The 15,579-nt window shown below is 45.5% G+C and overlaps 1 protein-coding gene across 3 annotated transcripts in view; it reads right to left on the bottom strand.

Moving 5' to 3' along the window:
• The window catches only part of LPP (LIM domain containing preferred translocation partner in lipoma), a 429,876-nt gene extending 414,596 nt beyond the window's left edge, over positions 1-15,280 (bottom strand). For 2 of the 3 annotated variants that reach the window (XM_088444790.1, XM_088444791.1), the window contains exon 1: positions 15,133-15,280. The gene's annotated coding sequence lies outside the window, so the exon portion shown is untranslated. The remainder of the gene's footprint in view (positions 1-15,132) is intronic. The other variant, XM_088444788.1, reaches the window with a different exon arrangement.
• Between the last annotated feature and the right edge of the window lie 299 nt (positions 15,281-15,579).

The raw sequence follows: 15,579 nt of genomic DNA, 5'->3' as shown, positions 1-15,579 counted from the left end.
AAAGTGATGTTTGGGCACCCAAGCATATGACTTTTCGCACATTTCAGCTCTCATCCCCCAGGGGCTGCGAGCTGAAATGTAGCGCTGGCAGCTCATCGTGACCGACAGGAGCAAGCATTGAAAAGCTCCGTCGGGTGCGATAGGGGCTGGAAAGAATTGAATTCCGCCCATTGTCTTTCCACTAACTCTAAATTGTATTGTACACAACAGTTCTTCAAGTAATTAAAACAAACTAAATAGTACATACGGAATTTTGTTCAACTGGCTATCTGCCAAACACAAACAATAATAAGACAAGTAAAGTTATGGTGAATCCCGAAAACATGCACTACAGGAGAGAGACGGTTTTGCAATTAAGTACACCATCATTACATAAAATGCATGCGAATTGCTTTCACACCCATGTGATCATTCTGTCGAGTATCCTAGGAGCATTAATAATCCAAATTATCTCCACCATGCTATTTTTCAGTTATGTAATTCATGTGTAACTGTTCTCAACAAACAAGCTTAATGTCATTTGATCTCCAGATAAAACAAAGGTTGGTAAACAGGTAATGAGACTGGGCCATTTGAAAAGATAAGGAAAAGCCATGGACTTTGCACCTATGTGCAGACTCTGAAATATACAGCATACCAAATGGCAGACAGAATAAGTAAATGTATATTATCTTTTGACGGGCACACACTATACAATTATCAGGGTGATCCCCCGATATCAGCGGATCCACCCGATAATTGTGTGTGTGTGGGCGACCAAGGGTAAAAATGGGATTTTGGTACCTACCGGTAAATCCTTTTCTCTGATTCCACAGGGGACACTGGGAGGTGCTTACGCTGGGGTATAGAGGCGTGTATAGCTGGAGCTGGCACTTCAAAATTTAGAAGTGTGAAGCTCCTCCCCCTCTATACCAGCCCTCAGTTTAGAAAATGAAGACCGAGAGGAGGTGGAGAACAAGCGGAGTGAAAAGGAGAGAAGACCACACAATAACTGAATCATACAACATACAAAACAAAACCGAACAGGCAGGCTAAGAGCGCAGAGGTGGGCGTCCAGTGTCCCCTGTGGAATCAGAGAAAAGGATTTACCGGTAGGTACCAAAATCCCATTTTCTCTTTCATCCACTAGGGGACACTGGAGGTGCTTACGCTGGGGACGTCCCAAAGTTATCCCCACGGGCGGGAGTGCTCTGTGGCGCCTGCAGAACAAGGCGGCCAAAACGGGACGCCGAAGAGGCAAACGTATCAAATTTGTAAAACTTGACAAACGTGTGAACTGAAGACAAAGTGGCCGCACGACACAATTGTGACATAGATGCTCCTCTACCGGCCGCCTATGACGCACCCACAGAACGTGTGGAATGAGCCGAAATAGACGAAGGAGGCCGATGGTTAGCACTAACATAAGCCTGATGAATAGTCAGCCGGATCCAACGTGCCAACGTCTGCTTAGACGCTGGCCAACCCCTCCGGACCGCATCATAGAGGACAAAAAGCGACTCCGACTTACGAAGGGAAGCAGTCCTGTCAACATAGATGCGGAGAGCCCTAACCACATCCAAGGTAGAAGAACCAGAGTCCTCCACCAACGATGGTACCACAATAGGCTGATTGATATGGAAAGCCGACACGACCTTAGGAAGGAAGGCGGCTATCGTCCGGAGTTCCGCTCTATCCGCATGAAACACTAGGTAAGGAGGTTTATAGGAAAGAGCCCCCAATTCCGAAACCCTTCGAGCCGAAGCGAGAGCCAGGAGGATTACAGTCTTCCAAGATAGGTACTTAAGATCAACCTCCTCCAAAAAGTTCAAACATGGGCGACTGAAGGAACAGAAGAACTAGATTAAGATCCCATGGATCAATAGGATGTACAAAAGGAGGTTGCACGCGCAAGACCCCTTGAAGAAACGTCTGCACCTCAGGAATGAGGGCCAATTTCCTGTGAAAGAAAATGGAAAGCGCAGAAACCTGCACCTTTAAGGTGCCCAGACGAAGGCCAGAATCCAGACCAGTCTGAAGGAAAAGCAGAAACCGGGATAAGCGAAAGGTCCTAGACGGAAGATCCCAACCGGAACACCATGAGATATAAGCACGCCAGATGCGATGATAATGCGCAGCCGAAACTGGCTTCCTGGCGCGTAGCATGGTGGGAATAACCGCGTCTGGGATACCTCTACGTCTTAGGATATCAGTTTCAAGAGCCACCCCGTTAAACGTAGCTGCGCTAAGTTGGGGTGTATGAAAGGACCCTGCTGTAGAAGATCCGGGCGCAGAGGAAGGGGCCACGGATCGTCTGATAATAGGGACCGAAGGTCCGAGAACCAACTTCTCCGAGGCCAGTTCGGGGCCACGAGAATTACCGAGGCTGACTCCTGTTTTATTCTTTTTAGAAGACGAGGAAGAAGGGGAATCGGAGGGAAAAGGTAAACAAAGTCGTAGGTCCACGGACTCGTCAGAGCGTCTATGGCTTCCGCCTGCGGATATCGAGTTCTTGACACGTATACTGGAAGCTGACGATTCAATCGTGACGCCATGAGGACATCCCCATCGACGTATCAGCACGTTGAATACGTCTGGATGAAGCTTCCATTCCCCGGGATGGAGATCCTGTCGACTTAGGTAATCTGCTTCCCAGTTGTCCACACCCGGAATGAATACCGCTGACACGATTATTGACTGATTCTCGGCCCACCGGAGGATCAGAGTTACCTCTCGCATAGCCATGCGACTCAAAGTCCCTCCCTGTCGGTTGATGTAAGCGACAGCCGTTGCGTTGTCGGACTGAACTCTTACCGGACGAGCCTTTAGTAACTCTGTTGCCTCTATCAGAGCATTGTAAATCGTTCCAACACATTTATGGGCCACTTCTGTTCTAGAAGGGACCATCGACCCTGAAAGTGATAATCGAGGACTACTGCGCCCCATCCTCGAAGGCTGGCATCCGTGGTTATGATGATCCAGTCCCACATTCCGAACAGTTTTCCTGCTAACAGATTGCTGGATTGTGTCCACCAAAGAAGGGCTACTCTGGTAACCGGGCTCAGACGGATCTGTCGATGTAGGAACAGATGAGACCCTGACCCCTGTGCTAGCAGGTCCAGCTGAAACACCCTGGAGTGGAACTAGCCACTGTAGTGCCTCGAAAGCTGCTACCATCTTCCCCAAGAGACGCAGACAAAGAAGCAGGGACATCTTCCTTGTTCTGAGGACCTACTGCACTATCAACCGGATATCCCGGGCCTTGCCTATTGGAAGAAAAACCCTTTGTGAGGCCGTAACCAAAATCATGCCCAGAAACAGAAGTTCTGGGACGGATTGAGATTTGATTTGTTGAAGTTGATTATCCAACCGTGTTGGATTAGGGTCTGATATGTCAGTAAGGCCTGATTTGGTAGAGAGATACCGATGGAGCCTTGAGTAACAAGTCGTCCAAGTAAGGGATTATGGGCCTGATTCAGAGCCGGACGCTATTTGCGATCGCTCATTCAGTAAAAAGGGGTGGCTATTCAAATGAACCGTTCGCTCTTTGCGGTCTGTTCACGCCTCTAGGTCTGAACGAGCGAACAAAACATGCGGTCATTTTTTGGAAAACTACGCCCCCTGGCCGCTCGCATTCTACGTCATGTCCGCTATTTATTAGATTAATCGAGTACATCGACCAGCGTATGAACTGTTCGCTATTCTTGTGGTTGGTTTTTCCTACCGCAATCTTGCGAGCAGTTCTGACTATAAAATAACCCAGTGACGTGGTCAATGACGCTGCTGTATTAATTATGCACACCCATAAAACGCCCGTTTTGACCTTTAAGCACGCCTGCGTTCTGAATTCCACTCCCCGTTTTCAAGCACCTTCCCCTGTTACCACCCACATACGCCTCCACCTGTCACTCAAAATAGCAGGCATTCGCTATTTAGCGAACAAACGATTTTCGGCCGCACTGACTGGTTCGCGCATGCGTATTACGATCCGTACGCATGCGCAGTTGTGCAAACATTGCTCGGAACGAACGAGCAGCCGCTTACGAGCGGCTCTGAATCAGGCCCCATGTTCACTCCTGATGACCGAAGGAGAGCGATCATGACTGACATGAGTTTGGTGAAGACGCGGGGAGCCGAGGATAACCCGAACGGCAGTGCCCAAAACTGATAATGATCCTTCAATATGGCGAAACGCAGAAAAGCCTGGTGAGGTTCCCAAATGGGAACATGGAGATAGGCATCCTTGATATCCAGGGATAATAGGAACTCCCCTGGTTCCAAGCTCGCTATGACTGACTGCAGAGACTCCATTTTGAAGCGATAAATCTTGAGATACAGGTTCAAAGACTTGAGGTTTAAGATGGGCCTGACCGAGCCATCTGGTTTTGGTACTACAAACAGGTTTGAGTAAAACCCCAAACCTCTCTGATGCTCCGGAACCGGAACTAGTACAGATGATACTACTAGAGACTGGATAGCCTCCTGTAAAACCTTGGCCTTGCTTGCAGGCATTGGCAGACTTGTGGTGAAGAACCGAGGTGGAGGGGGGACCTCGAAGTCTATTCGGTACCCCAGGGAAATTAGTCTGCGGATCCACGGTTCTGTAGAGGTATGGTTCCAAACCTGTTTAAAGTTTTGCAGGCGGGCTCCCACTGCAGGAGGTCCCAGGTGGGACGGAATACAGTCATGCCACCTGCTTCTCCGCTGGTTTAAGCTCTGGTCTACATGCAACATGGTGTGGACGACCTCTACCTCTGCCACCTCTATGTTGCGTGGGAGCACCTCTGGCTCTACCACGAAAGGAATGTGGCACACGAAAGGAATGAAACGAAGGTTTATTGTAAGATCTTCTGGGAGCTGGAGCAACCGCCTTGAGGAAGGAAGACTTACCCCCCCGTGGCCTGGGTTATCCATTTGTCCAGTTCCGGGCCAAACAGCATATCGCCAGTGAAAGGTAAACCCTCCACCGCACGCTTGGATTCTGCGTCCGCTTGCCAAGCGCGCAACTAGAGGGCTCTGCAGCCCGAAATAGCAGAAGCAGATATGCGAGCACTAATCTGACTGATATCTTTCGAAGCTTCTCCCAGGTAAACTGCAGACTCACGGATGTGTTCTGCTAGTAGACGTAACTCTGCTCTGGAGGTACCAGAGTCCAAACCGGTAATCAACTGGTCAGCCCAGCTGACCACTGCCTTGTTAACCCAAGCGGTAACAAGGGTGGGTCTAAGTTGAGTACCCGCTGCAGTATAAATTGATTTTAGCGTTGTCTCCAACTTACGATCCGAAGGATCCTTTAGTACTGTAGCTCCCGGTACTGGGAGTGCTGTTTTCTTAGAGAGACGGGAGACTGACGCATCTACTGGAGGGGGTGTTTCCCACTTTTCCATCATGGATGATGGAAAAGGATAGCTAGACGGAAACCGGCGTGGAATTTGGAGCCGTTTATCCGGTTGCTTCCAGGCCGCTGAGAGCTGATGTTGAAGTTGCTGTGAGAACGGAAAAACCGCAGAGCTCTTTGGTTGTTCATGAAATAATTCACACTCCTGGGATGCAGGTATTACATCCTCAGGTAGATTCAGAACTTTTCTGACCGCCAAAATTAGAGATTCCACCCCGGGAGAAGTGTACTCTAATTCTTGAGGGGAAGCGTCCTGTAACGCTTCCTCCAATTCCCCCTCTTCTGTTTCATCCGTAGCGAGGAATTCTTCGTCTGACTCTTCTGATTGGAGAACAGTCGCCAGAGTACGCTTTTGTGTCGGTCTTTGGTAGGAGGTGCAGGGTGCAGGCACCACTGTACCCATAACCTGTACCAGGGTGTCTAGAGACTTGGTTAGCCCCGCCACCCAGGGAGGTTGAGACTTACGTGCCTCAGCTAACTCAGACGTTAAATCAGTCATTACTCCTACCATGTCAGCGGCCCATGGGGGAGCAGGTGAGGCAGTAATAGCCATAGGTGGATCTAGTGCTATACAAGCATCACATAACGTGGACCCAGCAGCATGCGGCTTGGATAGTTTGTTGTTACACTTAGAACAGACAAACATCTTTTGAGCTGCTTTTGTTCTGTTTGACATGGATACACACAGTCACCCAGACACAAAGACAGAGGTGAAATTAGAAATAAAACAGAAGGCAGGTTTGGGACACAGAGGAAGAGGCACTCCCCACTCTTTCCCACAGATTAGATTCACTGCCAAACACCCCAGTGTTACTCACAACCTCTTGCCAGGGATGCAGTCAGGAGAATCAGCCTTCTGTACATACTGCATACAGCCTGTAGTGGAGAGATGCAGTTTTTTACCAGGTTAAACACAGCAGCCACGCTGTGCTCACAGCCGCTGCTGCGTTAATTAGACAGGGAGCCCGCTTTATTGAGATAGGGAGCCCGCGCTGTTAGGCTCCGCCCCCTTTCTTCATGCCCTAAGGGCCAGAAAATGGCTGCCCCCGCTGCAGGATCATCTCCTCCCTGTGCAAGCCCCTCTGAGTAGGAGCCGCTCGCGCTCATCAGCGGGGAGAGGAGAGATAGTGTAATTAATGAGCAGCGCTATCGCGCTCTCTGAAGCCAGCGCTGGCCGCGGGACAGGAGACGGGGGATGTGCATGTGATCTATTCTCATTGCGCTCCCTCTCCGGACGGCTCTTCTGAACAGCACTCACATGAAGGCAGCTGTGGTGTGTGTGCTGTGTGCGGCAGTAAGGAGCTGCCAGATGCTTTTGGTTAAGCACTGTACACTCCTTCCTGTAACCCAGGAGGTTAACAGGGTGCCAGTAACCCGGACCCCACCTTTAGAGAGGTGGCGAAGGGTACTAAGAAAAAAATTTAAAGATGCTTAAAATAAGAAAGAAAAAACTAAAAATAAAATATATGAAATAAAAGAAATAAATGATGTGCTTGCTGGAGCACAGCAGGTTGTGACCAGCTCCAAGGGCACATTTTCTAAACTGAGGGCTGGTGGGGCATAGAGGGGGAGGAACTTCACACTTCTAGATTTTAAAGTGTCGGCTCCAGCTATCCACGCCTCTATACCCCAGCGTAAGCACCTCCAGTGTCCCCTAGTGGATGAAAGAGAAAATATTTATCGGGCATTCAGGATTGTCCAGCATTCCCGTCCAATGCAATATTTTGTATGTTAAATGTCGACAGCATCAGGCAGTGTACGCCTAGGCGTGGCTGGCACAGACATTTCCCCTGTTCCTTCCCATGGTAGGAATGGGGAAATGTCTCCTCCCTGGGGTGGAGCAATATCTGCAGGATGAGTGGCTTCCAAATAAAAGTTCTGTCGGTCTGACAGGCATTTTATCTGGCAATTTATGCCCAGCATAAGTCTATATTCCACAGTTGATAGAAATCCACCTGGGCACCTAGAAACAGGGTAATGATGAGTAGCTGCCTAAAAGATGCGTATCCACTAGCAGATAGTGGAGCGACAGTACGATTACAACATTGTAATCGTACAGTTGTTCCTCTTCCCCTGCAGTGCCTACACTGAACGATATGTCGTTCAGTGCAGACACCCTCCCTCATCCCAGAACATGGCCTGTCTGTTGTTATCGGCAGAGTGACCAGCATGTTCAGGTGATGATTGATGTCGAAAACGACCAGCGGGAGCGCGCATGCTGGTCGTTTCCGACATTTTCATGCCCGATTCGTTCACGATTAATGAGCAATTGAACAATAACGATATTCTTACCGTTCAATTTAATCGGAAAGTGGATACCCACCTTAAGAGTAACAAAATTGTAAGCATTTCATTGTAGATAAAAGTCTGCAATAAAATATTACTTCTGCATCCCCCCTTTTGACACCCTCACACGCCCAATCTCTCATCTAAAGTGACAGGGCGATATTCAATTGTTTGTGCCAGTAGGAGCGATTAGCAGGGCGTCCATTACATATCTCGCATGTCAAATCTAAATGCACAGGGTTTAATAAGTAAAGTGGCTAAACCCATCTAAAGTACTGGGATTGCTGCGTTTGGTCGGCCAAAAGCCGGACTTCTCGTCAATTTCTGCTAGCCACCTCAGGAAGGGTGCGAACAGAAATAACGTGCCCATTGGCATAAACTATTGATTAGCTCCTGTCGGGCACCTATCACTTACGGGTTTCCAAAAAAGCTTAAATTCCCCCAGAGAAACTGTCTTACACAGATATATCAGGCAGTCCCCACACACGTTGCAATCGGGTGGCCGACCGCCCGATATGCCGGCTCCCCCTCCCCCACCCACATAGCGCTACATGGGATTGCACATCGCATCCCCAGATCGACTGAACCTGCAATAAGATCTGGGGGTGCGATGTACGACCTCACGGGGGCACGCTCTGTCCGATATCATGCCTATACACGGTACGATAGAGCAGCCATATCGTACCAATCCGTCGGATCGGCCGCTTTATCACACCGTGTATAGGCATCTTAAGGCACAAGATCTTTTATCTGGACCCACAGTGAGTTAAAAAAAAAGGAATTGCTGCTTGATGAAGACATAACATGACCACACAATGATACGATTACAGAGCGCCTCCTTTTACAGCAAGTGTTGACAGTTTCCTAAAAAACAGCAGGTGACAACGTATTGCGTGATCTCCACACACAGTGAATAAGTCAGAATTGGCTAAATGAGATTTCTTATCCAGTGATTATTAATATATATTACATCAACAACCTCAAGTGGATGTGGTGACTATTTCTTCAATTAATATCAGATTTTTGATCTGCTTTTCTATTAACAGTTTCTTATATAGCGCAGCAATTTCCGTTGCGCTTTACAATTTGAATCAACATTAATAGAACAAGACTGGGTTGTAAAAGACAAACATAAAGGTAAGGGGGCCCTGCTCGCAAGCTTACAATCTATAGGGAATTAGGTGTTGATACACAAGGATAGGTGCTACAAATTGCAAATTGGTCCAGCCCGATTACAGAGGTTCTTGGTGAGCTGTATGATCCAGTCACACTGGAAAACTGGACTACTTCCTTTGCAATTAACATGTATACACTAGTTCTACACGGATCCCTCTGAGAGGTTACTAATGAGACATTGATTTGATATTGTTTCCCATTAATATCATTAGTTACAGGGTAGTCCATAAGTGTGGAAACACCATTATAAAAAGGAAAGGAGTAAAGAAATATTATTGTCTACACATATGATATGGGAGTGGGGGAAAACTTTTTAGGATAGGTCACCAGTATTGCGACCATCTTGAAGTCAGGCATCTTGGATGCAACAATTTTTTTAATTGGGAATAATGAGATTTTTCCCACATTGTTATCAGATAGGTCATATCCTAATTTATTCCAGCAAAATGGTATCCCACCTAAATTTGGACTCATTGTCGAAAGGTAGATTGTCCAATAGAGGTCCAGTCGCCACCAAGATTCCCAGATCTGGTTCCTGGATGCTGATGGGCGGATTGCAGTATGGGCCCATACTGCAAGCCGCCCATCAGCATCTAGAGACCAGCAGAAGCCAGAGGTATTGTTAGACACGCAGAGCAGTATCCAGAGACTGCTCAGTGTGAACACCATCGCCTTTATACATTGCTCTCTGGTATGGATGCCACAGTGGACTTTGATTGTTTTTTTATTATTTATGCATTCACTGCGATTCAATAGTTTTGCTTTCATTGAGCCAGAGTCATTTGTGTGCAATATTTTCTATGTGGGTATCACCCCTTCTTTTATGTCTAAATAAATTGTGTACTTTTTAACTGAGTTACACTGTATTATTCCATAGGTTTTACTTTTTTACATGTGGGAATCTTCTACATGAATAGTGTGCATTCTTTTTTTAATCTATCCTACATTTTATATTTACCTCCATTTTTTCCCTACCCCCACCATCTCCCTCTTTATTGAGACACGCCATAAGGCAGATACCATTTTTGCTTCTGATACTATCCATATTTTGGGGGTTCCCCTCAGTATCTGCATACAGGCTGCATCTTTGGTCACGGTGGGCAATCAGCACTTGGATCAAATAATCATTTTACTAATATTTGGTACTAAATATGAGAAGAAAGTCTGTATGCGCGATTGTATGTTATTTGTATTTTTGATACAAGTATAATGTTGGTGTTTTTATGCATTATTTGCTTTTAATAATATTAAATTGATGTCTTTGGTTTCAAATCTTATGGCATGCTTTATATAGTTTTGCCCTCCTTTTTGGGATATTATTGTTTATAAAATCTGATCTACATACCTCAATGGTTATATTTGAATTAAAATACCACTTCCCAATCTATGCTAATTGTCGGATATCCAACTACATTCTGCATATTGCTTCACCAAGCATCCACACAATTGGTCCAATATGTATCCTGAATAAATAGATCTGTAAATGTAACTATCTAGGCTTGTTGTTATTCTCTGTGCTATGCCAAAAAGGTCAATGTATAAACCTTGAGATACTTTTATTATGGTTCATATACAAGGTGTAACCATATTCTGCATCACAGCACACAGTATGATATGCATAATAACAGTTGTCCTGGTGTGGTATGAAAGATCCACAACGTAAAGGTCGACTGTCAATTGGTAAACATCAGATGAACTACATGCAAAAGATCGACACGGTCAAAAGGTCGACACATTTTTTTTTATTTAACCATAACCCTCCCCCTAGTGCCTAACCCTAGTCAGCCTCCCTGGTGTCTATCCGTATCCCTAGTGCCTATACCTAAACATCCCCCAAGTGCCAAAACCTAAACCCAGCCTAACCCTCTCCCAAGTGCCTACCCTAACTGTCCCCTCCAGCAGCCTAAAGCTGGGTACACACTGAACGATGTGTGTACACAGCTATGCGACAGATGGCGGCATGGACGCGGGTCCGCCACATTGGTCGGTCAGTACACATTACACAATCCGGTGCCCGACCACCCGATATGTCGGCCCCAGCTGCATCGGGTTGTCAATCACACTGTCAGATTGAGCTGCATGTAGGGATGACCTGAGGATGCGACTGATGACTAAACTGTAGTGCACATGGCATGAAATACTGAGCACACATTTGGCAATTTTGACAATATGTCGGCCCTATCCATCGGATCGGGCGAAATATCGTCCAATGTGTACCTACCTTAACGCTAACCCTCACCCTAAAAATGGTGAAAAACCATGTGTATACGATTTGTTTGTGTAGTCCATTTGAACCGGTCGACCTTCTGACGTTGACCTTTACACTGTCGATCTTCTATCCGGATACCAGTTGTCCATTAAGCAAGAGACTGGACTAACATGCCTTATACAGAAGAAGCAAAAAACAAATATAAGGGCACACATGTTGAGATGGGAGCAGAAAATACAACTGGAAGAAAAATGGACCCTGCTTCTGACAATCTATTGGGCATGGATGAGGATGAAACAAGATGGGTGGATAGGATCTGAAATGGGGATGAGGTAGATGGTAGAAAGGGCCTGCAAGACATAATTTAGGTAGCAGAGAGGTAAACTTATGAAGTGTTTAAGGTGCATCGCAAAGTTTGAAGACTCGGGTAGAGTCTGATTGATAGCGGGAGCAATTTCCGTAGGTGGGAAGCAGCATGTGAGAAATCAGGGAGGTGGTAACCAAAGGAGTAGAGGAGCAGGCTAAATGCAAAACAGAGAGGGCCGAAGGTAGTGTTTAATGCTGGCCATACACCAGACCAACTTTCCCCCAACCATCCAACTAGTTGGTTGGTTGGAATGAAAAACTGGTAATGCATGGGAGCAAATGACAATCAGCTGTTTGCTCCCAAACACCGGAAAAGGGACAAAAGCTGCTGTTCAAGTTTTTTTTTTAATCAAACAGATTTAACCAACTTGCCTGAACTACCTTTTTCTTGTTTTCTGGTGTTTGGGAAGAAATTGCTGATTGTCATTTGCTCCCATGCATTATCAGATTTTCAAAAATCCGTAAGTTGGTCTGGTGTATGGCCAGCTTTAAGAGAGGAGGCCAGAGATGTAATGAGCCTAAAGTTACCAAGAATTTACAACAATTTTTAGATTGCATTGTATTGAACAATTTTACAATTCCATTTTATTCTCACTGTGTATACTGCAGGTAGACTTCAGCATCACAAAACTAAATTGGCAGCACTCTCGCTGCTATAAACCATTCTTATTAGAATATTTCTTACATAAATATAAAACATGAACATACAATTATAAACATGCACATGAAATATTGACTTCCAATGGAACCGATTAATTATGGTGGTTCAATTAGGTGAAAAGTGTGTCACATATATAATTTGGGGAAAAAAGTTTCACATATCAAATAAACCAATAACAGTTTATCAGACCATATCAAGTTTTTGTGTAAGTGTACAATCTGTATGATAGGAGTGAAAAAAGTTCTGCGGAACACTACAGTCCATCCAGTTTAACAATAAAACTTATTTTTCAAAGCCTCCCCAGCTCTCATCCTAAACCACTGCCTGATGCTCACTGTCTCTCCCGTGTTGGTCTACATCTCCCCTGTAGACTTAACTCTCACGAGCCGGACCCTCATCCCTCATTTGCTTTGCCTTCCCTCACTTATACAATCACCTCCCCATTGCCTTCAATGGCACCTATCCCTTGGGTATTATGACTGCTGATGCCGAAAGGTTTATAAACCATGCCCATGTCCAGCAATGTTCTGTACTGCAAGTGACTTTAAAAGGGAAATGTATGAAGGGGAGGAGTGGTATCAGCGCACGTTATGTTCGCTGATCCATCAGCGCACGTTATGTTCACTGATCCTGCTTCTCCCCCATGTATTACTGTGGGATTCTGTGTTAAATTACAGGGGCACTAGGCGCTGAGGGTGAATATATGTCCTGTAGATACTTAGCTCAAAAGAAGCAGCTCTGGCTCCTTTATTTGGTTGTGTTGTCCTCAATTATTCCATATTTAGGCAATTTTACATACAAATATAGGGAAATAACAGAATGTATAAACTAGTCCTCAAAGGGGTATAACTAAATTGGTGATAAATATAATCATCAATAGGTAGCTTGAGCATACCCCTACTCACTTATCAGAGAAGGGGTATAGTTCTCAAGGGACAACAGTTTTATTCCTGGAGATGTGTCCTCTAAACATAGGTATTAGATAGGAGGTATCGATGGCGTAACTCATTTACACTTATAAATAAAGTGTGAGGTACGCTATAATACATCTACCTTTTTGTTCTTGTTTTGTTCATACAGTTTCTGTCTATGTACCTTGTAAGGCGCTGCAGACCCCTTGTGGCACTATATAAAGGATAATATTGTATATAACGTCATAAACTGTAAGAAGATCTGCCTATAAGGAGTGTCTGTGATAGTAATCCCTGAATCTACTAATATGTATTATCCCACAAAGGTCTCGAAGAGTGGTTTAATGTATCTGTGGCAACACAGATTTAACTTTCTCAATGTGTTTCATCGCTGTACAAATTCATCAGAAAGTATGTTCCAATGTGGTCCCAGAATTAGATATTAGGAAATACTTCCAGCAAAGGCAATCCAGACATTAATGTGCACACTATCTGCAAAGTACCTCTCTACAAAACTTCAAACAGGTTCCCACTTCTTACATCAAAGCCTTCCAGCTCTCCTCCTAACTCGTTGCCTCATGCTTCTTGCTCACCATCTCAACACCCTGTGCCACCCCTGTCTGTCTATCTCTCCTTTAGATTGTAATCTCTCACAAGTAGGGCCCTCTTCCCTCATATGCTTTTATTTCCCTTGTTTCTACCACAATATCCACCCCACTGTCTACGAAGGGAACCAAACTTTGGGTTCTGCCACCCCGCTGGTTATTTGAGTTTTACGACTGCTGATGCAGCAACGTTTATAAACAATGTGCATGTTCTGCAATGTATGTCACTTCGCTCCTGTGTTATCCGTTCATACTGTTTGAGTATTCATATCTTGTAAGGCGCTGCAAACCCCTTTTGACGCCATATAAAGGATAATAATAACAAAAACCTCTCACAGCACCATCTGAAAACAAATATAATGATGAAGGGAGTGTAAGTGATTAAGTCAGAGCTGCACTCAGGTACATTGCCACTTCTGCGATTCAATTCAATGCAAATTGAATAGCGACGGGTATTCAATTCAGTGCGCTGTTTGGAGGGCTAAGGATTTTTTCCTCGCACCCCCCTGGGGATGCGAAGAGAAACCGACCAAAGTGCCTGGTGCACAGCTGTTTTTCTGCTTAGCGCGGCGCTAACAGCTGCGCGCCTGGCACTTTGGTCAGAGAATGCCGGTTAACGCACCTTAATACCCTTGTTAAGGCGCGATAACCGGCATTCTCCGACCACACAGCACACTGAATTGAATAGCTTCGGGAGCTCGCTCCTGGCACTATTCAATTTGCGTTGAATTGAATTGCCCCCAATCTATCATTTGCAATAACACTTTGCTAATATTCTCTAGAACCAGTCGAGAGTCATGAGAGACACAGCCATCTACTGAACCTGCACAGTGGAATCTGTTTTTATCCTTTCGATCCACATATCAACTACAAACCCAGATAATCGTTAATAAAGTAACCTGGATACGAAAACAAAAATGAATGTTCTCCATAACCATACTATAGTTCTTAGATTATGAAGTTGTTTTTAACTGATGCTAATAGTAAAAAAAAGTTTTTCAAATAAATGGTTTAATTGTTCTTCAATTTATCTCTGTACACAAATGAAGAAGGTGGTGTCCATAATACTCTAATACTAATGTCTCAATTTGTTTTATTATAACTATTGCCTACAACCCACCAATAATTATTTAACAGCAACAGGTATTCTGAGTGAATAGATGTATGAATTAAAAGTGTGTGGCAAAGTTTGAGACTTTATTACTATTATTATTATAATATAGTCACTGATGTGTGGTCCATGACATCACTACAAGACCCTGGTACCCCAGGCAGCACCATCCTGATTGTGTGCAGAGGTGGTATAAGGTGCCTGGGGTGATAATAAGCCGCAGGGCAGGGTTTCCTTCCTCTGGGCTCCAGCACGTCCCTATGTGGTAACGTCACCACCACCACCCCATCCACACGGTGACTGCGGGCGCTGCTGCATGCAGCTGCACTACATTCCTCAGCAACGTCCTACCACAGGCCCCTCCACCAGCAGGGACAGGCAGGGAGAGCTGCTCTGCTGGGAGCATGGTGAGTGGGACACTCATACTTGCCTGAGATGACGTTCGCAGCACCCGCAGCCAACAACTTCCGCACTGGGGGGGTCACTTCTAAGTTGACCGGTTAACATAAAAACTTCCAACTGGTCACCATCTTGGATTTCCGGAAACGGGGAAGGGACCCCGGCTTCTCCCTGATCACGTGACGACGCCCCGCCCTCATCCCACCCTTCCTTGCTTAGCTATATGCTGTTCGGGTGATGATCAGCTATAGATATATTAACTTACTACTAGGTTCTATAATAGTATGGAAGACGGCTACTGCCTGTATGCTCACATGCTGTATAACTCACACAGTGAAGTGATTCCCATAGGAGACACCCTCTCCATTAACCAGCAAAGGGATGTCACTAACATATACATTTGCAGGTGACTGATGAGACATTGCTGTCACTAAGATATTACACTTTTCAGTGGCAGAGACATTAGTTCAGCGAAATC

The sequence above is a fragment of the Taudactylus pleione genome, unplaced genomic scaffold (genome assembly GCF_031769625.1).
Source record: "Taudactylus pleione unplaced genomic scaffold, aTauple2 ptg000372l, whole genome shotgun sequence".
In the NCBI taxonomy this organism is placed as follows: domain Eukaryota; kingdom Metazoa; phylum Chordata; class Amphibia; order Anura; family Myobatrachidae; genus Taudactylus; species Taudactylus pleione.
This window is presented reverse-complemented; position numbering and strand designations above follow the sequence as displayed.